Genomic DNA, 26826 nt, shown 5'->3' with positions numbered 1-26826 from the left:
CTATTGGGTCAGTTCTTAGGGGTGTATGGTTAATATGATAATTTCCAGGGGTGGATGACTTCCTGAAGGATACCATTATACATTTCTTGCAATTTAGTTTTAGTCCATGGCTATGGCACTAATTGTCTGTGTCAGCCCTTCCTGGAGAACATTTGTGTTGGTGGATGATTCAACGACCACTTCTAATTTGCAATAATCCACAACGGTTGGGAGGGTGTCCTAATGGTTAAGGTGCTTGCCTTACAAACACAAGGTGCAGAGTTTGAGTCGCACAAGGGATAATTGGCTAGGCTTAAAATGTCTCACAAGGGCAGTTAGCTTAGTACTAATCTATGAACCTATTTAGTCAGCCATAGGCCATTGACATTGGCCTTGTCTTCAGAGAAGTAAATGCCAAAAAGGAGCAATGTCAGGATCAATCCCTGAGGGACCGCATTTGTGATGGGCCTCTTTGTAGAGGTGGACTCACCAAGTCTAACTTCCTGGGTCCTGTGAGTGAGCCATTTGGCTATCCATCAGATTACGTAAGGGTTTGTACCTAACCTCTTACATTTGTCAACAATGCCCAAGTGGGGAATTGTGTCAAATGACTTGGCCAGGTCAGGGTAGGAAATGTGAACCATTTTGCCCTCATCCATTGCTTTAGTGGCCTTCTCAAAGAAATCCACCAGGTTAATTGGCATGACTTGCTCTTCATGAAACCAAATTGGGATGGGTCCAGTGTCTGGAGGTTTCCTATGTCGTTATCGAGAATATCCACGATAATTATTTCCATTGTTTTACATATAAGGCTAGTGAGACTTATGAGTCTGTGGTTTCCAGGGTCTGTAGATGTCCCACCTTTGTGCAGACAAATGATTGTTGCTGTTCTTCATTCATGAAGCATAAAGCCTGTTTGGAGCTACACTTAGAAGGCATCCTGGGATATTATCTGGGCCACCTGATGCAGTGTTCTTGGTCCTAGACAGAGCATTAAGGATCTGTTCAATAGTGATGGCGGGAGGAGTTATATTTGATGGCATTTCCTGAGGGAAGGTTGATGGGGAGAGAGGGGTAAAGTTGAAGCTGAAATTGTCAGACAGTGTTTCCTATATCTTCTGGCTCAGTATAGGTGGCTCCACTTACATTAAGCTCTGCACAAAGTTGTGTATTGCCTTTGAGGTTTTGGACATAGCTAAAGAATGCATTGTGGTTGTCCTTGACCTGAGAGGTCAAGTTTACCTCAAGTTTGGCTTTGGCAGATTTTATTTTTCCACTTGAGTTGTTTGTTTAGTTTGATGAGAGTGCTTTTATCCTGCTGGGTGCTGCACCTCCTAATTTTTGCCATGATTTTCTTCCTCCTGTTATACAGCCTATTGATTTTGTGATTCCACCAAGGTGGCTTGTTTTTTTGAGTTAGTTCTGTACTTCTTCCTGGTGGGTACAGCTGCATCTATGTAGCTATTAACATGCTTGTATAGGGCTTCTGTGAACAGTTATGCATAGGCAGCAGTGTTGTCAGGGTTTATGGAAGCTTAGAATTTTGCCAGGTTATCATTTAATACTATGACAATAACCTTAAAAGGTAGTTCCTGAATATTCCAGGGTTAGCTGGGGTTCCAAATTTTATTTTTACTTCAAAGGAGTCCATTTTTTGGTTTGACCTTACCAGAGAAGATATTACACTAGTAGGTGTGCAGCACTCATCCGTATCAGTGAGGACCAGATCCAGTATGGTTGCACCCTTTGTTGGTGTATTAATAATCTGGTCCAGAGAGCTTGTAATTAAAAATCCAGGAATCTCTATGCCTGTATGTTTGGTGTTGCATAGGATTCTCAGTTAATAGTGGGGTAATTAAAGTCATCCATGAGTATGGTATTCGGTTGAATGGTGAGTGTTTCCAATAAGTTTAAATACATGGTATGGGTTTCCTGGGTCATAGATGGAGAGCTATAGCTAGTAAGGAAGTGGTATTGGATTTTTCCTATGATGATTTGAATGTGGAGATGCTCAAGTGCATTGTCCCGTTTCACTAACCTTGAGCTATATTTATTTCTGATGTAAATAGAGACACATCCACCTTTAGTCCCTGTCTGTGTAGTAGCTGGTCTGAATGTGTGTTAGACATTATAACCATGTTTCAGTGACCACACCAACATCAGCCTTCTCTAGAGTAAAGATAGCTTCTAGGGAGTGGAGTTTTTTGTTTAGACTCCTAACATTGAACAGCAGTAACACCTTTAGATTTTCTTGGTTTTGATTTGCTATCTTGGAAGTACTTTCAGTTTGGCATTGCCTAAAAAAGGCACTATGGGGGAACACAATTTTTTAGCTAATATTTGAAAGCCTAAAGAGGAGAGGTGCAGACCATCCCTGGCAAAACTATATGATCTGTTGACCATCTCTTTCCATGCTGACAAATATTGCACCCCCCCCCCTTAGAATGACACCAGAAACTAAGCCAATTATTAAAGTCAGACATCTTTTGTTCATACTGTGGCATCATCCTTGCAGAAGGTAAAATGCTCCTCTGTGCTAAGCTCATACTAGTTTGGGACACATATTCTGAGAGCTCCATGATGTCTCTCTTCATATAGTCTAGGGAAGTATGTCTCAGGTCATTTGCACCCACATGGACTATCATTGAGTCATACTGATACTTGTGGTCCAATGACCTGAGTGTGTGTGTGTGTGTGTGTGTGTGTGTGTGTGTGTGTGTGTGTGTGTGTGTGTGTGTGTGTGTGTGTGTGTGTGTGTGTGTGTGTGTGTGTGTGTGTGTGTGTGTGTGTGTGTGTGTGTGTGTGTGTGTGTGTGTAATGTGATGTGATGGATCCTGGCTGCTGATAAGCAACTGATTGTGACTTTCTTCTTACTCAGCCTGGTGACAGGGACATCAGTGTGTCTAACAATGGAGTCTCCAATGACCAGAATGTTGGATTCTGTGGTGGTTTGCCTTATAGGGTTAGAAGTAGTGGCTCCATGAGATGTGGCTGTATGTGTTGATGTGGGTGTTGTTTTCAAAGATTGCATTTAGGGTTGCTTATGGTGTTTATGAGCACTTCATCTAGGGGGTCTTTAGGATTTAGGAAGGCTACATAAGTGCCTGGTCATACATGGGTCTGTGTGTCTGCTTTGAATTGTATGTGATGGTGCAGTGTGTGTACTACTGACAACCTTATTGACATTAGAGGTGCTTTTATGTGAGAGCTTTGCCTCCAGTGACACTGTGTAAATATATCTCTCACACATCTTGAATTTGTTTGAGAATTAACTGTGTTTTAGTAAACATGAGGCAACTTCTACACTGCCTCAGGATGCCCATATCCACCAGGGTGGTAAGGAGATAGTGGGAAAGTTTATATCCATGCCAACAGACCTTTCTTTATTGATTAGACAGTTGGAGTGGGACTATAAAGTTATGCTAGGAGTATCCGGTTTGCAGCTCTAGGAGCAGCACTTGTCACTGCACACTAGTTGTCCTGTGTGCAACTAGGTATTGGTGACATTTCAATGGTGCTTCTACAGGAAAATGTCACTCAAGGTGTCTGTGTCTATACAGGGCAGTGCCAAACACTTGAGAAGAAACTTATAATTAGATCCTGATGCAGGTGTTTATCATAGATTCACTTTGCAAATTACACTCCTGTAACCAAGGAAAATTGAGGCAAGTCGGGATTAACATGGCTTGGCTTGTAAGAGCTCTAGGGCCATTAGCCTGGTAACCTCCTATGAATCTAGAAACATATGAACTTATGAATAAAGTATTTAGGCAGATATTTGGAAGTCAGAAATTCTGAAGAAAAGAAAGAATTAGCTTGTCAAGAATGATGAAATGAGGGGAGTCAGCTGAATGACTACTGCCTGACTACTACTAGTGCTGGTTGTAACAAAGGGTGATAATGCCAGCACAGCTAGCTGGAAGTTTGTAAACAATTTTATGTCATTTGTGGAGATCAACATGATTTACATAAAAGTGTGACAAAGAGAGACACTGCCAGCATAGCCATCTGGAATTTTGTAAATAATTATGTCAGTAGTGAATATCAACATGATTTACACATAAGATGCATGTGTTACAACTGTATTAAAACTGTATGTCATGTGTATATCAAACTTGTTTGCACAGACGTGTGTGTTGAAAAGGGTTTGCAAAATGCTTGTGTTTAAAATGGATTCACAGTGTGCCCTACTGGAAAAGAACAGAAATGTACATGCACTATTGTAACTGTGTAAATGTATATATTGCAACAGTGGAAACTGGGTACAGGAGGTTAACTTCAGTCCAGTAAATTTCAGAAAAATAGCTGAAATTAAATTACTTTATGGCAGCAAGAAGACACAGGCCTTCTGTATTGTCTTGGAAGTGTTTTATTGTTTTATGACTTCTGGTCTTTGTCAAAGATCTGAGGAAAAGCCCTTGTCTATGTATTTTTACAGGTAGATGCTAAATGCAGCCAACTGCCAATGCCATCAAGGGCTGTTTTGGGGCCTGGGAACTAGGAGTCAGATGACAAGGAATGATGTCATTCTGCAAGCTAGCCCAGCAGTAATATTTGAGATAGTATTTTGAGAACTCTCTGAGAGAGATACAGCATTCTGTATTCAGTCTTGGACATGACAAGAACACCCATTCACCACACATCTGTCTTGTTGTGATCAAGTAACTTTCTAGAGAACAGTGCAATTCTGTTAGATTTAGTCAGGAATATAGTGAAGCATAGTTTACATGTTTTTTTTCATTTATTTGAGACTGTTCTGCAATGCTGTTTTTAATATTCCCTGTGATTGTGAACTCTGATGCCACTGTAAATATATATTTAGCATTGTCTTGCTCTTTTATTATTTATTATTAAATATATTAAAACATTTAATTGTGGCTGATCTGCCTAGAGATATTTAAGTTCTGAGAGTACTTGCATATTTATTTGGTGACACTGTGTGGCCACTCCTAATAGCCTTGCTCTTGGTAAAACTACCATTTGTACTGATAATAACATTACATAGTAAGATTGGACACCCTTTGTTAAGGGCCGTAAAGTAGCCCAATAAGAAGCTGTCTGGTGGCAGTGAAAACTACCTTATAGTCTAGGCAAAAGTGGACATAGCTACTAAACCCATGCCAGCCTTTCCCAGGTGGCTACTTGGGCAGGGACATGAAGCACTGGTTAGACAGAGAGGGTGCTGGGGTCTTGGCTTAGCCACTCAGCTGAGATCTCAAACTCTATAGCTGTACCAGTGGGGAGTCTTATTGGGGATCTGGAAAAATAGGGAGAAACCAGCCCTGGACTGATTGTGGACTCTGTGTCTCTTAAAGGAAATTGCATTTGATGCAGAGAGCTGCATCTGGTAATAATGTGGGTGTACCTTATTATCCTCTTAGTGTACATCCCCCACTGTTGCCAATGGTGAGGACTGAAGCTCCTTGATTACTGGTCCAGTGGTGGGTCATCGCATTTATTGGTTGGCTATTGTGGGGTCACCACATCACATACTGAGATTCAGTGGTGTGGATACTGAACTCATGTAGCCTGTAAACAGTGGTCTCTAAAGAAGGTGTTTGTACTTTCAAGCAGCCACATGGTAGACATTCAGAGTTTCATATAAGAATAATTTTATTTATTTTTTTGTTAACCAAGGTGAGCAGGCAAGGATGTCAGCAAAGGAGTATGGCAAGCTGACAAGAAGACAGTTGGCTGAGATATGCCAAGACAAAGGATTGGTGCATGCCAGCCTGACTAAAGCAGAAATGTTTGCAGCCTTAGTCACAGCTGCATCATAGACCAGCAACCTGGAGGACAACAAGACTGGCCTTGGGGATGTACAACTCTCAGAAAATGGACAGTTCAACCTTTCCATAAAAGACCTAAAAATCCATCTGGAGTTAAAAAGACTTGAACTGGAGGCCAAACATTTGAAAATAAAATCAGCAGATAGGCTGAGATGTCTGGAGGCTGAAGAAAATGAGAGGCAGAGGCAACATGAAAAGGAGATGCTGACTCTTTGCCAGTATCATGGAGGTAATGGGGAAGGGAATAACCAAACCCCAGAAGCAACAAAGGTCAGTAAATGTCTTCCACAATTTACAAAGGATGATAATTTTGGTAGTTTTATTTATATGTTTAAAAGGGTATGTAAACAATATAATGTTGATCAAGGGCTCTGGGTATGGTTCCTGACCCTCTCACTCCATGGTAAATCTGTAACTGATATTTCTAAACTGTCTGATACTGATTGATAAACAATTTTTAACAGTATTGTAATTTAAGCAGAGTGTTTTAAGGTAACACTTGAAGCTTATAGAAAAACATATTGTGAGCATAGACACAAGGCAGATGAAAGTGTCTGTGAATACATTGCTGAGTTAAGAACTTATTTTCATAGATGGGTGAGGGGATGTCAAGTCACTGCTTTTGAAGGGCCCGCAGACCTTTTGGTGAGGGAACAAGCCCTTAGCATTTTGCCAGAGGACATGAGAATTTGTTAGCAGATAGGGAGTGTAATAACGCAGATGTGTTGGGGAAAAAGGGAGACCTACACCTAGCAAGCAGGGCATCACTGCACAGGAAAGGGATATTCAGTACTGCTCATGGGTCTAAGGGAACCCATGGTGGGCAGCCCAAGCCGCCCCAACAGAGTCAACCAGTAACAGGGGAAAACACTAGTTCAGGTACACAGCCAGGATAAAGAGTTAAGTGTTTTAAATGAAACCAATGGGGCCACGTAATGTCCATGGAGGCAAGGTGGGGAACAAAAGGTGGGAGAGTCAGTATGTGGGAATGACAGAATGCCAGCAGTAAGTTGTCTTGAGACAACAAGGGTACCAAACTACCTCAAGAGGTTATATCCTATCTTAGTAGATGGAAAACAGGCCACTGCTAAGATAGACACAGTCTCTGACCTAACCATTGTGAAGCCTGCAATGGTTAGAGAGGAGCATTACTTGCCTGGGCAATCTACTCCAGTCAAAGCTTTAGGAGGGACCCTATTTCAAATGCATTTGGCCAGGGTTCACTTTGACTGGGAGGGTAGAAAAGGAAGTAAGTACATGTGTTTGTGGATATCCCTGCACATGTCCTAATAGGGAATGATTTTGATAATGCAGTATCTTGTGTGTGCATGCAGTGATACACAGTCAGACTTGGAGACGAGCATGTGGGTCTGTAGCCTGAGGGGGACCCAGACAGACTGCACACTTGAAGCCAGGACTGGTGAGGTGGCTACTTTAGTGAGGGAGCTACCCAATAGCAGTGAGAGTGAAGGTGAGCCACAACTACTTGTGGATACTGATGTTCCCTTGGACAGAGGGACTACAAGGGCAGAGGTGAGCAGTAGTACCCAGGCTGACAGTGAGGCACTGCTGTCAGAGGATACCAGACTTCCTGTGGAAGCGGAGCTGGGAAGGGTTACAAAGTGAGAGTTGAGAGAGGCTCAGCTCTCAGATCCTACATTACAAGGCCTGAGGGAGGTAGCTAGTGAGGCACCTGATTCTCAAGGAAAGGGGGAATCTGTATACTGGGACAAAGGTTACTGTATAGAGAGTGGAGACCTGAGGGAAGGCTAGAGTGTGAGAGAATACAGCAGTTGGTAGTGCCTAGACCCTACTGTCTGGCACTTCTAGCCATAGCTTCACAATAGACTCGGTAATCTGGAAATGGAGTATTAGCACACAAAACTGCCAAAATCAACGTAATTATAAGCAAACACTTTAGTCAGATAAAAATAAATAAAAAAGAAAAGAAATCAAGCGCTTTCATCTCCAAATTAGGAGACTTTATCAAGATGAAGCATACCCCATTAAGCCATCATTTAAAACCTCATTAATTGGGTCATGGTCCAATCCTGACCCAGGACTCATTAATAATTCATTAAACAGTGAAACCCTGCAGCAAAAAGCTTTAAATTATGAATACTTACTATAAAGAAGAAAATACAATCTAAAATCAAACATATAATACCCTTCATGCACTCAACCATAAGTAAAATAATAAGTTACCTAACATTATATCCAAATACATTAGAAAGACAGAGTCAAAGTTAAAAAATGTTATATGTATACAATGATCTGTATGTATATATGTATATATATATATATATATATATATATATATATATATATATATATATACATAAAATATATTAGCAATATAAACAATATATGCGGACTTATTCCCTGTACCATATGCCTAGAAATCTTCATAAATATATAAATATATTAATATATACATAAATAAATAAATAATTCTAATAGCACCACTAAATGTTTAAATACATAAATGCTATTATATAAATGAGACTATATTTGCACACGCCATAAAACACATAAATGAGATATATATAACCGCCCATAAAAATAGATCAATACAATTAAATTACATTAAAAAAAACATTATCTACCTAAAGCTTTCAGTTTTAAAAAACATTATCTACCTAAAGCTTTCAGTTTTAAAAAACATTATCTATCTAAAGCTTTCAGTTTTAAAAAGCAAGTAATTGAAAAGGCTTCATTTAAGCCTGGCCATTGGGTTGCATTTGTCCTCACTTGCCATAAGGCTTCATTTCTTTCAAGATACAATGGCCATGGTCCACCTCTTGGGTCTAGCTGTAAGGGATCAATAACAGTAAATTTAAAGGTATGCCTCGGCCATTCATTACAATGTTTTGTTAAAGCATTCATATCCTTTTTCAGTTTGATGTCTCTAAGATGTTCGTAAATACGATTTTTTTAATTTCCTCTCTGTCTTTCCAATGTAAAAGCAGGAACATTTGCAACAAAAGGCACAGTAAACAACCTTTTCAGTATAACAATTACACTTCTTCCTCAAAGTAACCTTTATGCCATTAATGTTAAAGTTTGACCTTTCCATTATATATTCACAATAGTTGCGCAATCCACATTTTTTCATACAACCAACCATTTGTAGCTGACTACCACTTTCAAAAATATTCTTCAAAGATTTACTTTACTTTTTTTATTTATTTTTATGTGAATAAAGTGTTTGTTTATAATTACGTTGATTTTGGCAGTTTTGTGTGCTGATACTCCATTTCCAGATTACTGAGTGTATTGTGAAGCTGTTTGGTCTGTTTTGATTTGTTTTACTTCTAGCCATAGCCCTGACATTCCCTTTGCACGTCATATGGGCATAAAGTATACCAAGAGACACATTATGCAGAACTTGTATTGGCCTGGAATGTCCAGGGATGTAACATGGTACTGCAAGACCTGTGAGCAGTGCAAAAAAGTAGGCAAGGCAGGAGACAAGTTCAATGCACCTTTGATGCCTTTGCCTGTGATTAAAGAGCCATTTCAGAGGGTAGCTATGGATATTGTGGGGCCTCTTAGTACCTCAAGTTCCACAAGGAAAAGGTATATCCTAGTGGTAGTAGATTATGCTACCAGATACCCTGAAGCAGTGGCCCTGGCCTCCATTGAGGCAGAAAAGGTGGCAAATGCTTTGTTAGAGATTTTCAGCAGGGTAGGTTCCCAAAAAAAATACTGACTGACAGAGGTTCCAAATTCATGTCAGGCCTGCTGGCCTGTCTGTGGAAGTACTGTGGGGTGAAACACCTAAAGACCACTGCCTACCATCTCCAGACTAATGGTCTGGTTGAGAGGTTAAACTCTACACTAAAGACAGTGCTACAGGCATTTGCAGACCAAGAGGGACTGGAACAAATATTTGCCTCATCTATTGTTTGTTTAAAGAGAGATACCCCAGGAATCCCAGATTTTTCACTCTTTGAATTGCTGTATGGGCATAGGATGAGGGGCCCTCCAGATTTGATTTGTTTTGAGTGGGAGGGTGAGTATGAATCCCATAAGGAGTCTGTTGTGACATATGTCCTAAATCTAAGGACAAGGCTCAGGGAACTCATGCACTTGGCCGAGGAGAACTTGTCAGAAGCCCAACAGCAGAAAAGGTGTGGTATGACGGAAATACTCAAGCTACAGAGTATGCTGTAGGGCAGCAGGTTATGGTTCTCATTCCTGTCAGGCACAACAACCTGTAGGCAGCTTAGGAGTGGCCCTTCAAAATGGTAAGGAAGGTCAGTGGTGTTAACTACATGATAGAACTGCTAGGCAGGTGGCAGGGGCAGAAATTGTGCCATGTTAACATGATGAAACCTTAGCATGACAAGGAGACCCTTGTGCTAAGGATTTGCAGTGGATGGCAGGAGGAGTCTGATGGGGATCTGGTAACTGATCTCCACAGTGAGACTCGGACAGACACCTCAGTGAAAGGGGTAGCAATGTCCTAGCAGCTATCCCCTACCCAGGTTCAAGAAATCGGAACAGTGTTACAGGAGTTTGGGGACATGTTCACTAGGAAACCAGGGTGCACCCACCTGGTGCAGGACCTTGTGGATGCAGGATGCCAAAGGCCTATTAAGTTGGCCCCTTATAGGGTGCCTGAGAGAGTAAAACAGACCCTGAGGGAGGAGATACAGGGAGTCTTGGAACTAGGAGTAATCCAAGAGTCCAGCAGTCCATGGGCCTCCCCACTGGTGCTGGTACCAAAGAAGGATGGCAGCACCAGGTTCTGTGTGGGCTACAGGAAATTAAATAGTCCCACAGAGTCAGATGCTTACCCCATGACTAGGACAAATGAAGCCCTAGAGCAGCTTGATGGGATAAGTATCTTACCACCATTGATCTTACTAAGGGTTACTGGCAGATACCCTTGACTCCCAGTGCTAGGCACAGGTCAGCATTTGTGACTCCTTTCAGGTTGCATGAGTTCACAAAGATGCCCTTTGGAATGAAAAATGCCCCAGCGACTTTCCAGAGGCTTGTAGATCATACCCTAGCAGGAGATTTTGCCCTTGCATACCTGGATGATATTGCCATCTGCAGTCATTCCTGGCAAGTGCACCTTGAGTATGTCAGAGAGGTGCTGGGCAGACTGGAGAGGGTAGGGTTGACCATTAAGCCCAGCAAATGTCAGGTGGGTATGGCAGAGATCTCATACATGGGACATAGAGTGGGGAGTGGTAAGATCAGGGCAGAATCTGCCAAAGTAGAAGCCATTCTGGCATGGCCTGTCCCTGTTACCAAAAAGTAGGTGAGGGCATTCTTAGGGACAGCAGGGTTTGTCCCCAATTATAGTACCATAGCTGCTCCCCTCACAGACCGTACAAGGAAAAACAAGCCAGATGTGGTAGTGTGGACCCCAGCATGTGAGCAAGCATTCCAGAAGCTTAAAGGAGCTTTGGGAGGACCCCCTGTGGTAGCCAGTCCAGATTACAGCAAAGAATTTGTTGTGCAGTTGGATGCTTCAAACCATGGGATGTGGGCTGTACTCAGCCAGGTTTCTTCAAAGGGAGAAGAGCACCCAGTTGTATATCTCAGCCATAGGCTTCAACCCAGGGAGGAATGCTATGCAGCTGTAGAAAAGGAATGTCTAGCCACAGTGTGGGAACTGCAGAAACTTCAGCCTTATCTGTATGGAAGGAAATTCACTGTAGTTACAGACCACAGTCCCTTAACATGGCTACATCGAGCCAGACAGAAAAATGCCAAGTTACTAAGGAGGAACCTAGGGTTGTGGGTGGTTTACTATCAATACTGTGAATGACATCCTGTCGGCATGTATGCTGCCGAAAATCAAATTGTCATTCACAGAATGTAAAATGTATGGGATAGTTGAACACACTTATGTGAATGCAGTAGTGCAGTCACCTTAGTGTGTTTGACAAGCTGTACAGAGGTTGCGGTACAGTGGGGGATTGGAAATTCATCCATATCCCCACTGTAGTGTGATCTCGTAGCTGTAATATATTATTAGCAGAGAGTGTGGGAGGCACATCCAAAAATGTGATATGTCGTATAGGAGTTTGATTTACATCAGCTGCTATACGGGTATCACATGATGTTTTCAGTGACAATGTCAACTCAAATGTGTCGATCATTTGGGTCAACATTGTGACGCGGGTGAGATTCTGGTTTCGATGGTTTACTTTGATATTGCAAATGGAAATCATTTAGCCTTTCGCAATATTGATAGTAAACCATTGCAGGCATATGATATGACAGTGCAACACCACAGTGGAGTTAGCAATGCCAACGCAGATGGGTTCTGAAGACAGGGTATGGGGTAGTGTATTCCCAGATAAACTTACCCTCTCAAGAAACGTTTCTCAAGGGTCACTTGAAAAAGTAGCTTGAGTTTTTTTTGGGGGGGGGTGGAGAAATGTCAAACTGTCAGCCCAGCTATCCGGAAATTTGTAAATAATTATATGTCATTTGTGAATATTAATATGATTTATATAGAAGTGTGACAGAGGGAGATACTGCCAGCACAGCTATCTGGAATTTTGTAAATAAGCCTGTGTCATTTGTGAATATCAACATGATTCATATGTTTGTCTTGTAAATGTATTAGAACTGTGTGTGAAATGCATATTAAACTGCTGATACAAAAGTATGTGTTGAACAGGATTTGTGCAGTACTGAGCTTCATAGATGTATCTACAGTATATCCTACTGGAACACAGAATATTAACTTGGAAAACTTAAGAATAGTTAAGTTTAAGTTACTTTATAGCTGGACATAAACAAAAGATGTTATCTCTCAGTTTCACTGCAGTAGCAGACACAATGTCTAGAGCTGGAATTTTTTTTATTGTCTTGAAAGAGAAGTAATTGCGAGGCCTGAGATGTGGAAGTGTTTTATTGCTTTATGACTTCCTAGCAGCTGCTAAGATCTGAGAGATGTATGTTTTTCACAGGGAGATGCTAAAATGCTGGCATTTTGTAGCAATGGGGATTTTCACCTGGGATAGTCAGATGACAAAAGTGATGTCATCCTGCAAATATCCCAGCAGCAATATTTGAGATATTAATTTAAGAACTCTCTGAGAGAGAGAGAGAGAGGGTGCATTTTGTATCTTGTCTTTGATCTGGAAACATCTGCTCACCACTTCTGCCTGTGTATTGTTCTGTAAGTAAGTTTTTAGGGCATGATAGCTCTTATATATTCAGATAGGTATATAGTAAATTATAGCTTAGATGTTTTCTTTATTTATTTGGGACTGTCCTGCAATGTTGTTTTAAATATTTCCGGTGATATTGAACTCTAAAGTCACTGTGAATACATATTTACTATTGTCTTGTTCTTTTATTATTTATTATTAAATATAGTTAAACCTTTCAATTGTGGCTGGTCTGTTTACAGATATTTAAGCTCTTAGAGTACTTCCATATCTATTTGGTGACACTGTACTGGCCACTCCTAACAGACTAGCTCTTGGTCAAACTACCATTTGTATTAATAGTAACGTTACACATTAAAATTAGTCACCATTTGTAAGGACCTTATAGTAGCTGATAAGGAGCTGCCGGGTGGCAGTGAAAACTATTGTATAGTCCGGACAGAAGGGGGCATAGCTAGTAAACCTGTTCTAGCCTGTGTGTGTGTGTGTGTGTGTGTGTGTGTGTGTGTGTGTGTGTGTGTGTGTGTGTGTGTGTGTGTGTCAGCTACTTGTGCATGGGGCATGAAGCACTGTTTGGACAGAGAGGGTGCTGGAGGTATTGGCTTGGTCATTCAGCTGAGATCTCAATTCTATAGGTGCGCCAGTGGGGGGGTCTATATTAGAACAGCAAATTTTCACAATTTTGAATGTTCTAATATCGACCCCTATTCAGCAAATGCTGAACATAGCGCAATGACAGAAAACCAAATTTTTTCCTAGGGAAAGAATTTGGTTGTCTGTTTCTGTTGTTTCACTATTTCCAGCGCTGTGGTGGAAAGTTACGGGTTGGGTTCAGATAAGTGTGCGATTGGGCATGAGTTTGGTGAGTTAGGGTTAGGGCACAGGTTAGGTATGTGTGCGATTGTGTGGACATGAGGGTTAGGGCGGGTTAGGTGAGTTAGGGTTAGGGCGTGGGTGAGGTGAGTGTGCCATAGTGATGGACCTTAGGGTTAGGGTTAGGGTAAGTGGATAGTTAGTGGTGTTTGTACAGTTTAGTGTAGGGTTAGCTGTAAGTTTTTAGTGTATGTATGTGGATTGCTGTTTGTTTGGTGGGCTTGTGCTGTGTGTATGTGTTTCGGAACAGCAAATTTTTTCCCTAGGAAAAAAATCGCTGTTCTGCATGTTCGATGTTGTCAGCATTCACTGAATAGGGGTCAATGTTAGAACATTCAAAATTGTGAAATTTCAGTGTTATAATATATATCCCCAGTGGGGAATCTTATTGGGGATCTGGAGAAAGAGGGAGAAACCAGCCCCAGACTGACTGTGGTCTCTGTGTGCTCTTAAGGGAAATTGCACTTTACTGTGTGTGTACTTGTCATCCTCCCCATGTGTACATACCCCACTGTTGCCAGTGGTGAGAATTGAGGATCCTTGATTACTGGGCCAGTGCAGTGGTGTCACAGAGCTCATTAAGAATCAGTCAACTACAGAATTAAAATAAGGACTAGATGAACATTCTGGCAACAGTTGATTCTGAGTTTTGTAAGGAGGTGAAATGAACAATAGTGCAAATGTCTACGCGCATGATATATGAAGCAATAAATTATATGATACATCATGACATGACATGATATGATATGATACAACACAATATGATGTGATATGATATGACATGATATGACATGATCCCCTTTTCAGCAACTACTAATGCAGAAGTGCAGAATTTTCTGTGTGGTTTCTTAGTACGTGATATTCCATAGTATTAATATACCTTTTTGTTTTGTGCTGTTTTGCACCATTTGTAGGACATATAAAACTATTAACTGGTAGCATACTTTTCATTTATATTACACAACTGTATGGCTGTTACATGTAGCCCTTACACAGTTATCCCCATCTTTGATCATTTCTTATTACATATTTTATCTGTACCAGTATCTCTGAACCACTCCTTTTATCTATACTGCCAATTAATTTGGCAATTTGTCATAATGTTACACAACCTACAGTTGGAAAAAGATCTTTAAATCATTTATTTATTTATGATTTACTTCTTAACCCGATAAATGAACTAGTCGCTCTCTCTCTCTGACGTTTTTCAGCCATGATAGGTTCATAGGATGATACTGGGCTACTGGCCTGGTGGCCCTAAACCTAGCCAAGAAATTTGCCCATGTTCTCTCAAAGTCAGCACTTGTTTCCCTTGTCCAGCAGGGACACAGGTGGGATCCTAGAGGTGTATTTTCTGTTCCCATCCAGTCATCCAGGTTCCTCTTAAAGATGGCTAGAGAGGCACTCTGCTTGACATGGAGAGGGAGTCTATTCCATAGATGGGGGAGTCTTTGGGACACAACTCTATCCCACCAACAAGTTTTATTAATGTCACAGACCAGGTTAAGGTCTTGCATGTGGATTGCACAAGTGGAGTTTGAGTTACAGAAATGCAGCAACTCTATTAAGGCTGGGTCTGAGATAGTCTTGTATCCTAGACACAGGTCACCTCTGAGCAGTCTGTATGACACTGAGTAGAGGGACAGGGCTTTTAGCTTATCTCTATATGAGACCTTGGATATTCCTGGTCAGAAACCTCTGTGGTCTGTCCAGCTGCTGCATGTGCTTGGCAAGGTGCGTGCCAAAGGGGGCTTTGTACTCCATAATGGGTCTGATAAAGGAGGAGTAGTTTATCTATTATGCCTGAGTAGGGAATAGTGTTGAAGGCTTTAGCTAGGACAAGGTAGGTGGTGTGCACCATCTTCCCCTTGTCCATGGCTTTGGTGACTTTTTCAAAGAAGTCGACTAAGTTTAACAGGCATGATCTCCCTTTGACAAAACCAAACTGTGTGGGGTCAAGTGTTTGGTGGTTGCCAATGTCCTTGTTTATAAGGTCCATTATAATGTGTTCCATGGCCTTACAAATCAGGCTAGTTAGGCTGATGAGCCTATAATTGCCAGGGTTAGTGGATGCTCCACCTTTATGTACAGGGATGACAGTGGCTGGTCCTCCATTCAGCTGGGATGAAGCCGGTGCTCAGCCTTTGGTTGAATAAGGTGCCTAATGGAGCTGAGAGCTCATGCCTGAGTTCATGTGGGATGCAGCCAGGGATGTAATCAGGTCCCATGAAGACTATTTTTTTGCCTTTGATAGGGCATTAAAGACCTGTGCCCTGGTGATGAGGGGAGGGGGACAGGTTCTGGGGATGATCCAGGCCATATGAGTAAGGGTAAATGATATATAGATAAGTATTAAGTTAGCCACCTTGGTCTATATTACACCATCAAATTCACAGGAGTCCGAATATTGTAATATCGAACCCAAATGTCTGAAATAAGAAAACAGCAAAGCCACGGCACATCAAATTTTTTCCCAGAGAAAAAAATGGTGGGCCATTTTTGGGGCTTTGCTATTTCCTCCACTGTGGTGCAATCTCAAAGTTGGTATATTTAAGTAGTGGGGGTGTGGTGGGTGAAGCCCCCCACTTTAGTTTAAGTTTAAAGTGTAAGTGTTTTTTTTTTTTGTAATGGAACAGTGTTTTTTTCCCTGGTAAAAAAATTGCTGCTCTGTGTTTTTGTAATTATTGGGTTTAGAACTTCACAGTTCGATATTACAACATTCAAACTCCTGTGAGCTCGATGATGTAATATAGACCCTAGCCACATTTGTGGGCCTTTTCCATCACAGCCAATCTTCATTTTTGAGAATTAAACCCTGTACCTCTTTTCTCTGAGGAAAATACCTTAATCAGTATGCCAACCTTCAAACCTTGTTGTCCTTCAGACTTGATTGCTGACAGTAGGATACAGACTCATGGTATTCTGACTATGTGTACACACACACACACACACACACACACACACACACACACACACACACACACACACACACACACACACTTAACATATAAGTTGACTGCAGTGAGATTAGAACCCCTACCTAACAAGTTATACAAGCTAGAAACACAGCACTTAATGCAAGCACCACAGCACAAGTCTTTAAATGAAATTCTGTCCTCATGAACTGAAACTCCCGGATTTATATAATTGATTGCAAAGGCTGCTTTCCATTCATTACTGTCATTTTATTACATGTGTATAGGGTAGGATAATGAGCATTATTGTTCACAGGTAAGTACTAGGTTAGCTGCCATTGTGGAATATTTTAAACCTAGCCAGTTTCCCTCAAAGGTGAGGATCAAACCTTCAACCTTGTGTCTGTGAGATAAACACTTTAACCATTATGCCAACCTTCCATCATATATGCGGGGAGTGTATAAAAAACAATCAGTCAACATATGTTTGAGAGACAGAAGGAAACGGGAGCACCCACTGACATGTATCCAGGCATGGGGAGATATGAAAACTTAACAAAAGGCAGTGACTGGAGGTCAGGATTGAACAAGAAAGCTACAAGATGGAGATTTTAATCGCATTGTCCTATCCTTCATTCATCATCTTATTGTTGTTTCTCCATTTTCATTCCTTCTCTGTTCTTGCTTTTCAGCTGCATGCAACTTGCATGCATCCAGACATGATGTGTCCACATTCGATCATCACATCTCAATAAAAACTGCATCATTGTTACTACTTTCCTCACTTATAGTTTAAACTAGCCAAGGGGAAGGTACATTGAAGGGACAGGCAAGTCCTGACCCTCCCCATTAGAACATCAGGGTAGCTAGTGATGTAACATCCACTGCTGAGAACAATGTGAGGAGCTCAGTGGTAAATGGGAAAATGCATGCAATGCATCTTCATGGATGAAAAAGAAAGGAGGTAAGATAAAAGAAAATGGAAGGTCATATATTTCATCATTCACCACTGAGGCAAAATCTAGTGGCTTTGATGGAAGGAAAAATAAGGACATTGTGGCCACAACATAAATGTGGCTCAGAGAAAACCACAATATGGAAGGTAAATACACCAGAACATGCAACGTATAGGAGAGACATGAAACAGGTGGAAAGGTAGCTATCTGAATTAGAGATGGCCTGAAAATAACTAATAAATGCAGATAGAGAGGAGACCCAGTAGGTCACAGTGAAAACATATAATAATAATACTCTCTGCACATCGGTTTTATATATGGAATATCTTCTAGTAATAAAACTCATTAGAAAACAACAGCATGTACCTGCAGATGACAGAGAAAGAAAAAGGGAAGGTATTACTGATTCTGGCACTTCAGAATGTCATAGCTACCTAGTTCTAGAACATACTGTATCAAGAACAGTCTTGGACATATTACAGTCAAAAGGAGAGGAAGAAAAATCTCAGATATCGACGTGTAAAGTAATTTGCAAGCAACTGGGCAGCGAAGAGTAAATTTTGCAATTAGCTCAGTGTTGGAATAAAGCCAGAACAAGTGAAAGTCCTTGACTCTACAAAGCCTGACATAAAAATATTGGACATTGCTTCAGTAAAGTCTTGTTATACAGTTATAAACTTAGTGTGGAAGAAGAGCTGAAATGCGTATAAGAAAACTGTCTCAGACATAGCATGTCTGTCTTTGAAATAAGTTTACAATTCAAAAATTAGAAAGTCACTGCTGGCATCAGGGGTAAGGAAAAATAGTAAGTTTAAGGAAATGTTGAAGAAATACAGATAGCAAGACAAAAGCAAGCAAAGCAACCAGGAAAATAAAGTTCAAACTGAAGGAAAGATAAGACATAATAAGTTCAGTGTACAGAGAAAAATATTTTACACATAAACTAAGAAACAAAGATAGACAAGATGTGTTAATAAAAAATGATAAAGGCACAGCATGACTTCTGCCCAGTATTCATAAAAGAAGTGGGTTATGATATATGGTGAATATAAATGCATGGAGAAGAATTGAACTCAGCCCTTTCAAAGAAGAAAACATCATTCACAAATTCTGAAAATATGGGTTCAAAGAGTCATTGGCCGTAATGAGAAATGGGAACATGGGACAGAACAGCTGATGCCTCTAACTAATGTTCCTAAAAATCATAGGAGATGGGGAAGTTTCCTGGAAAGCGGAAGATGCAATTCTTCTTTACTAGATTATATTAACCTCTTAGGAAAATCATTTTGAATATTTATGACTACCAGGATAACAGAACCATGGTAGTATGGGTTACCAAAGGCATTTTGTGCCACACAAATCAAGATGATTTGTTTGACTGGGTACCCAGGTCACTTTAAGAAATTACTTGCAGACATGGGGTTACTTCATAACATTGACATTTCATAATGCTGAATTTCATAATGTTGAGACCAAAACATTTAAATCCCAAAACACTGAAAACCCAAAACATTAAAAACTCAGAACATTGAAAGTGTGCTTCATAACATTGAAAAATACAATGCATATGTAAATAACATCCTCTCCACCTATAACAACACCTAACTAACAAACACACGTGAGATTAGGAAATTAACTTTTTTTCTACTGTAGTGCGATCTTGGAGTTGGTATATTTAATTTACAGGGAGTGGGGGGGCAGAGCCCCCCACATGGGGGATGCAGGGTAGTAGAAAGTGTGTGTGTTAGTAAGGTGTTGTAGGTGGAGGGGATCTTATTTACTTGTACAATGTAGTTTTCAATGTTATGAAGCACACTTTCAATGTTCTGAGTTTTCAATGTTTTGAAATTTCGATGTTATGGTCTCAATGTTATGAAATTCAATGTTATGAAATTTCAATGTTATGAAGTAAACCTGCAGACATTGTCTTCTTCGATAACAAGGCATTTGATCCTGAGTGAAATAAAAGATTAGGAACTACATCAGGCAGACTTAGTATGGGCTTTAGTGTCAGCATAGGTAAAATCACAGCCAGGAAAAAGTTCATAGAGAGTAATAGTAAATGGAGTCTATTCAGATGAGGGGGCACTTATTAATGAGGCTCTACCTGGGTCTGTAATGGAGACATTTATTTTCAATGTTTATATAACTGACTTTGCAGAAACTCTAGAAGTAAAAGTATGCATTTTTTTCTGATAACACAAAAAGTGTGTAGCGGGTTGATAAAGGTGAAGGTACAGCATGGAACGGAATTGTTGAGGTAACAGAATGATCTAAAACTGCAGCTTAAATTCTGCATAAAATGTAAGGCCGTGTAACTTAGAAGAAGTAGCCAAGAAACTAGGTGCCTAATCAGAGGGAAGCAGTAATAATAGCAAAGGTGGAAAGTGACATGAGGTCAGTTAAATCAGGGGTTCAGTGAGAAGGCAGATTGTGATAAGGAATCATACAAAGTGAATAGGATACTGGGACATAAAATAAGACATGCCACCAAACAAATGTTTATGATTCTTTTTACAGATAGCTGGTAACAGTCTGTCTAAAGTACAATGTATAGTTCTAAAGATTACATTTTAGTAAGAACATAGGCTATACATACATCAGATTAAGGCAATAAAACATGAACATCTTTTCCCATTTTCACCAAAAGCTGTAAAAGAGAGAAATTAGAAGGCAAAGGTATGTATAGTCTTTTTAAAATGAGGTACACAAACTTTTTACAGGAATATTTAATAAATCCTCATTAACTCTCAACCTTCAACATACTAAAAACTCATTCACAACTGACAGACTATATGACTGACTATATTCAGCAGTACAGCAGTAAATCTATATGTTTTGTAAGCAGCAATACCTCCAGTTATCACAGATAGATAACTTCACCCCCATATCTCACCTGCCCATACTAACATCACGTTTGAACAGTATCAAATAAAATACAAATATCTGGTAGATGGTGATAAGACGTATAGCATGATTATTCAGCTTGCTGTCCCAATGATACAATGTAAAAGACTCCCTGGAGGTAATAGTAATATCAGTAACTTATAACGTAATCAGCTGCAGCTTGTCCAGTTAAAATTTGTTAACTTGTAGAATAACTGTATTTAAGTACCACAACAGAAAATCTACGCAGTGTGCTTTTCAGATAAAAACATTGATATTCAAACAGAAAGTAAGAATTTGAAGTTACAAAGTTGATGGCTTAGTGGAAATACAAGGAAGTATTTTTAAAAGAGAAGGTGGTAGATGAGACTGGCCTTCATGAAAAGGTTGTAGGTTCACAACCTGTGAAATAGCCCAAGAATGTTAGAAAAGATATAAAGCAGTTCTTAAGAAAGGTGATCAAGGCATACATTGCTGATTTGTGTTGTTAATTTTGAGTAACTAATTGTAATAAATTTGTGAGAACAGATACACTTAATTAATCTCACTATTGTATTTCTTACAAAAATACAAGGAATTATTTGAAATGATAAGGACATAAAGAAGAAAATTTTCAGGAAAATAGTCATTAGAATTATCACCATCTTTGAAATTTTCTTGATAGGAGCTGACACATATAATTTTGCTCCACTACATTCATAACACTCCATAGGTCCAATAGCCAAAATGCCATAATAGGACTTGGAACCTAATTATGATTCCTTGGAAGACATGGCTGTCTATCTGAGACAGAAAAAAATAATACATTGCTATCACCTCCAATGAGAACAGGAAAGTGCCACTCTCATATGCTATTCTAATGCTTGCATAAATAGACTGAATAACTTCAGGTCCTCTTAGATGAGCCCATAAATATTGATGAACATCAGGGGTGCTCCTGATGTCTGCACCTGTACTATAAACCTACACTGTCCTTGTGTCTCTTCCATGATGTGCATTCCATCCCAAATAATTCTTAAGTAAAATGTGATTGTCCTTTGTACTCAGACAATGCTACAGAAAATCCTCCTTTCCCTGTTGTTCGTCTAAATGTCTATAGCAGTATATTTCCATTCCTTTAGTTTCTTGAAAAAAGTAACATTTGTATGTGACTCTGTTACTTTTTCCTAGACAAGCCATCTTTTTAGCTGTGCATTAAGTGCCTGTATGTTTCACAAATACCAGTGTAGCATTGAAAGATTATGGCTTGTACCAAGATGTGTACAGGACCTGTTATTACTTCTCAAGGGGATATCAGAATTACATGCAACTTTTTCTCCAATGTTTATAGCCCTCCACAACTGCAAACCTAGATAAGCAACTGAAATTATCAAACATCCACACTGTTATTTACATCTACTAAATGAATACATTTACTTGATATACTGTCAGAAAAGTTCAAAGATGTTGTTTAAAGAAAATTGTGTTCATTACCTATATGTGAAAAAAGCTAAACATATATAAAGTACAAATGAAAAACATTAGTAAATCATGTTTATTTCTACAAAAATCATTTTTCTACTGTTCTGTGACCAGATTTGCATAGGTTAGGGTTAATCTTTTCCACATAATAGTACCACCTAAACTTGTTGGATTGTTAAACTTGTTGGTTGGACACTAAGGAGGGAGAAAAGGACCTGTACCGATTGGCTAGACAGATGGACCAAGCTAGGAAAGATGTGCAGCAGGTAAAGGTGATAAAGGATAATGAGGGAAACATACTCACAAGCGAGGAGAGTGTGTTGAGCAGATGGAAAGAGTACTTTGAGGGGTTGATGAATGAAGAGAATGAGAGGGAGAGAAGGTTGGATGATGTGGGGATAGTGCATCATGAAGTGCAGTGGATTAGCAAGGAGGAAGTAAGGATAGCTATGAAGAGGATGAAGAATGGAAAGGCTGTTGGCCTAGATGACATACCTGTGGAAGCATGGAGGTGTTTATGTGAAATGGCAGTGGAGTTTTTAACCAGATTGTTTAATGAAATCTTGGAAAGTGAGAGGATGCCTGAGGAATGGAGAAAGTGTTTTGGTACCGATTTTTAAGAATAAGGGTGATGTGCAGAGCTGTAGTAACTACAGAGGGATTAAATTGATCAGTCACAGCATGAAGTTATGGCAAAGAGTAGTGGAAGCTAGGTAAAGAAGGGAGGCGATGATTAGTGAGCAGCAGTATGGTTTCATGCCAGGAAAGAGCACTACAGATGTGATGTTTGCTCTGAGAGTGTTGATGGAGAAGTACAGAGAAGGTCAGAAGGAGTTGCATTGTGTCTCTGTGGACTTAGAGAAAGCATATGACAGGGTGCCTAGAGAGGAGTTGTGGTATTGTATGAGGAAGTCAGGAGTGTCAGAAAAGTATGTAAGAGTGGTACAGGACATGTACAAGGGTAGTGTGACAGCAGTGAGGTCTGCAGTGGGAGTGACGGATGCATTTAAGGTGCAGGTGGGATTACATCAAGGATCAGCTCTGAGCACTTTCTTATTTGCAATGGTGATGGACAGGTTGACAGACGAGATCAGACAGGAGTTCCCATGGACTATGATGTTTGCAGATGACATTGTGATCTGTAGTGAGAGTAGGGAACAGGTGGCAGAGACTCTGGAGAGCTGGAGATATGGTCTAGAGAGAAGAGGAATGAAGGTCAGCAGGACTAAGACAGAATATATGTGTGTGAATGAGAGGGAGGATAGAGGAATGGTGAGGATGCAGAGAGTAGAGGTGGTGAAGGTGGATGAGTTTAAGTACTTGGGATCAACAGTTCAGAGTAATGGTGAGTGTGGAAGAGAGGTGAAGAAGAGAGTACAGGCAGGATAGAGTGGGTGGAGAAGAGTGTCAGGAGCGATTTGTGACAGACGAGTACCAGTAAGAGTGAAAGGGAAGGTCTACAAGAGGGTAGTGAGACCAGCTATGTTATATGGGTTGGAGACAGTGGCATTGACAAAAAGGCAGATTCAGAGCCGGACGTGGCAGAGTTAAAGATGTTAGGATTTGCACTGGGTGTGACAAGGATGTACAGGATTAGGAATAAGTATATTAGAGGGTCAGCCCAGGTTGGAAGGTTTGGAGACAAAGCCAGAGAGGCACGATTACGTTGGTTTGGACATGTGCTGAGGAGGGATGCAGAGTATATTGGGAAGAAGATGCTAAGGATGAAGCTGCCAGGTAACAGGAAAAGAGGAAGGCCTAAGACAAGGTTTATGGATGTGGTGAGAGAGGACATGCAGGTGGTTGGTGTGACAGAGCACGATGCAGAGGACAGGAAGAAATGGAAACAAGTGATCTGCTGTGGCGACCCCTAACGGGAACAGCCGAAAGAAGAAGAAGAAGAAGTACCACCTAAACTTTGTTGAAAATATTTATCATAAAACAAGACAAAATTATTCTACAAGATAAGTTATTCCAAACTACAACTAAAATAACGGTGTTGGGAGGGTGGCCTAATGGTTAAGGTGTTTGCTTTACAAACACAAGGTGCAGGGTTTGAGTCTCACAAGGGATAATTGGTTAGGCTTACAATGGCTCTCAAGGACAGTTACTAACCTATGAACATATAACCTTATCTGATAATTCAGAGATGCTGGAAAGAAAAATCATAAGTATTTCCATTGTTTTTAGTGTGCATCCATAAGCTAATTCCATCAATGAGGGAATTCAGTTTTACATCCACACACATGTGGAAGGTGGCTTCATGTTGTAACTACTTGCACTGATTAGGAGATGGAAAGGAAACTTAAGACAGTCCTTATGAATCTATAGAATGCCAAAAAAGTCCTAGCGTATGTGAAGGAATTTGTAAGAAGTTATATAAAGCACTATATATTATACCAGCTAAAAACATGTCATTTAAGGTCTCACCAATGTCCCTTTGGGCTGTCATAAGTCTGTCACTGTCACTTCTTCACATGCTTCCTTAACATAGACGTGGCTTTGTTGTGCATGGATGTGTCCATTATGATGAAGTTACTCTCCTTATCCTCTGACATCAAATGTTCATTTGCTTTCATATCAAGCAGTGATTATGGTTCATATTAAAACATCTACAGGCTTTGAAATTAGTTCTCTTATGTCTAATTCCCACACTGTGTCAAACCTGATAAAGTACTTGAAGGGGAAATAGCAGTACTTCTATTATGTGATACTCTGCCTGGTATATGGTTACTTAGAGTTTTATTTTGCATTAAGTATTGTAAGTTACTTGTTAGCAACTGTGTTAACTTACACTGCCAGCATAAAAGAAACAACGTACATTATCTCTATTTAATTCTAAACAACCTTTTGTTCTTTAATGAGGTATTTTCTGTTTTGTTAGAGGCTAAGAAACCAAGAAGTAGAAAAGCTACATCCTACAATTAAGACCTTCTGGATAGTAAGTGCTTACAGGTAGGGATCAAATACTTGTTCTAGGGAAGCTGGCTTTGCCTCCTTCTGAGCTAATTAATTCCATTGACATGAAATATTTGTCTTAGGAGAGCATATTTCTAGTGGTTGCTTCTTCTAATATGATTTCTGAGTTAGTGGACATAATTCACAAGGAATCTAATATAGTTTATTCACAACAGAAAATGTTTCTTTAAGAACAGATTCCTCCTTTTACAGTTAAGATCACCTCCAAATGTACCCTGAATTAACATATTCAGTTTCCATTTTGTGTCTAAAACAGGAAAATAAAGGAGAAAGAATTTTTCACTTCATTGATATTTACAAGAGTTTGGGGTATTAGATGCACAAGAAAAAAATGCATTAAGTACAGTGATTAGTACTTCACTTCTCTTAGGTTCGTATCCTTATCTCAGGAGGCCATTCCTTCACTTCTCTTAGGTTTGTATCCTTATCTCAGGAGGCCATTCCTTCACTTCTCTTAGGTTCGTATCCTTATCTCAGGAGGCCATTCCTTCACTTCTCTTAGGTTCGTATCCTTATCTCAGGAGGCCATTCCTTCACTTCTCTTAGGTTCGTATCCTTATCTCAGGAGGCCATTCCTTCACTTCTCTTAGGTTCATATCCTTATCTCAGGAGGCCATTCCTTCACTTCTCTTAGGTTCGTATACTTATCTCAGGAGGCCATTCCTTCACTTCTCTTAGGTTCGTATCCTTATCTCAGGAGGCCATTCCTTCACTTCTCTTAGGTTCGTATCCTTATCTCAGGAGGCCATTCCTTCACTTCTCTTAGGTTCGTATCCTTATCTCAGGAGGCCATTCCTTCACTTCTCTTAGGTTCGTATCCTTATCTCAGGAGGCCATTCCTTCCCTTCTCTTAGGTTCATATCCTTATCTCAGGAGGCCATTCAGGAGCCTAATTCCCTAATTGCCAAAGAGCACTATCTGGTGAAGTGACTTGCAATGATTCATACAATAGGCAGAGGGAACCAAACCTGAGACTACATGAAGCAGGTTTATAACAGCTCATAAAGTTAATTCTCTGTGTTTAACTGACAGATTAAAACTAACCCCGGGATTCATGAAGCTCGGCACAAGGCCGGCATTAGGCTTGCGCTGACCATGCGGTGTGCAGATGGTGCAGTAGTGCCATATGCATATTAATGAAGGCATGCTGCTGCCACATCCACGTGCATAGGAAATGAGCGCGAGTGCATGGGGCATGTCGAAGCACAGCACGAAGGTGTGGAAATGTCGGCTGTTGACGTGCAACCTAAAATGCTGAATATTACAGTCTGCCTGCAATAGGAATCACAACTGTCAGTGTCCGTGGATACTGAAACGTATGCAAAGCATGCAAGACAGTTCCTGCGAACATAAAATTAAGAAGCAAACACAAATGCACATAGCCGAATAGCGAGTCTCCATCCCTCGAACAAATGACATTTAAAACCGTGTACCCATATTCCAATGCAGTGTTGATAGTTATACCAAGTGAAAGCGAAATGCATTGTGTTAGCACTCCACCAATAGCTAAGTCTAGCCCAATGGTCAGGGTTACCACCTGTCCCACATTGTGAGGGACAGTACATATCTGGGCAGTTGTGTCCATACCAAAACCATTATAAATGTAAAATATCCTGCGACCGTATGACATAATTATGTCCCACATCGCATGTAATAGTCACATACAATAGTTATTTCCGTATGTAACATACCTACATGTTACAAGGAACAGAATAAGCAAGTAAACGAAACAGAAGAAGCATACAAACTGCTACAACAATAAGATAACATGTAGGCATAAAACAAAAGTATTATCCATTGTACTGACCGAGGGTATGTGTTGTCCTGTAGAATCTGATTTGTG

The sequence above is a fragment of the Protopterus annectens genome, chromosome 11.part0 (genome assembly GCF_019279795.1).
Source record: "Protopterus annectens isolate FY-2018-M chromosome 11.part0, PAN1.0, whole genome shotgun sequence".
In the NCBI taxonomy this organism is placed as follows: domain Eukaryota; kingdom Metazoa; phylum Chordata; order Ceratodontiformes; family Protopteridae; genus Protopterus; species Protopterus annectens.
This window is presented reverse-complemented; position numbering follows the sequence as displayed.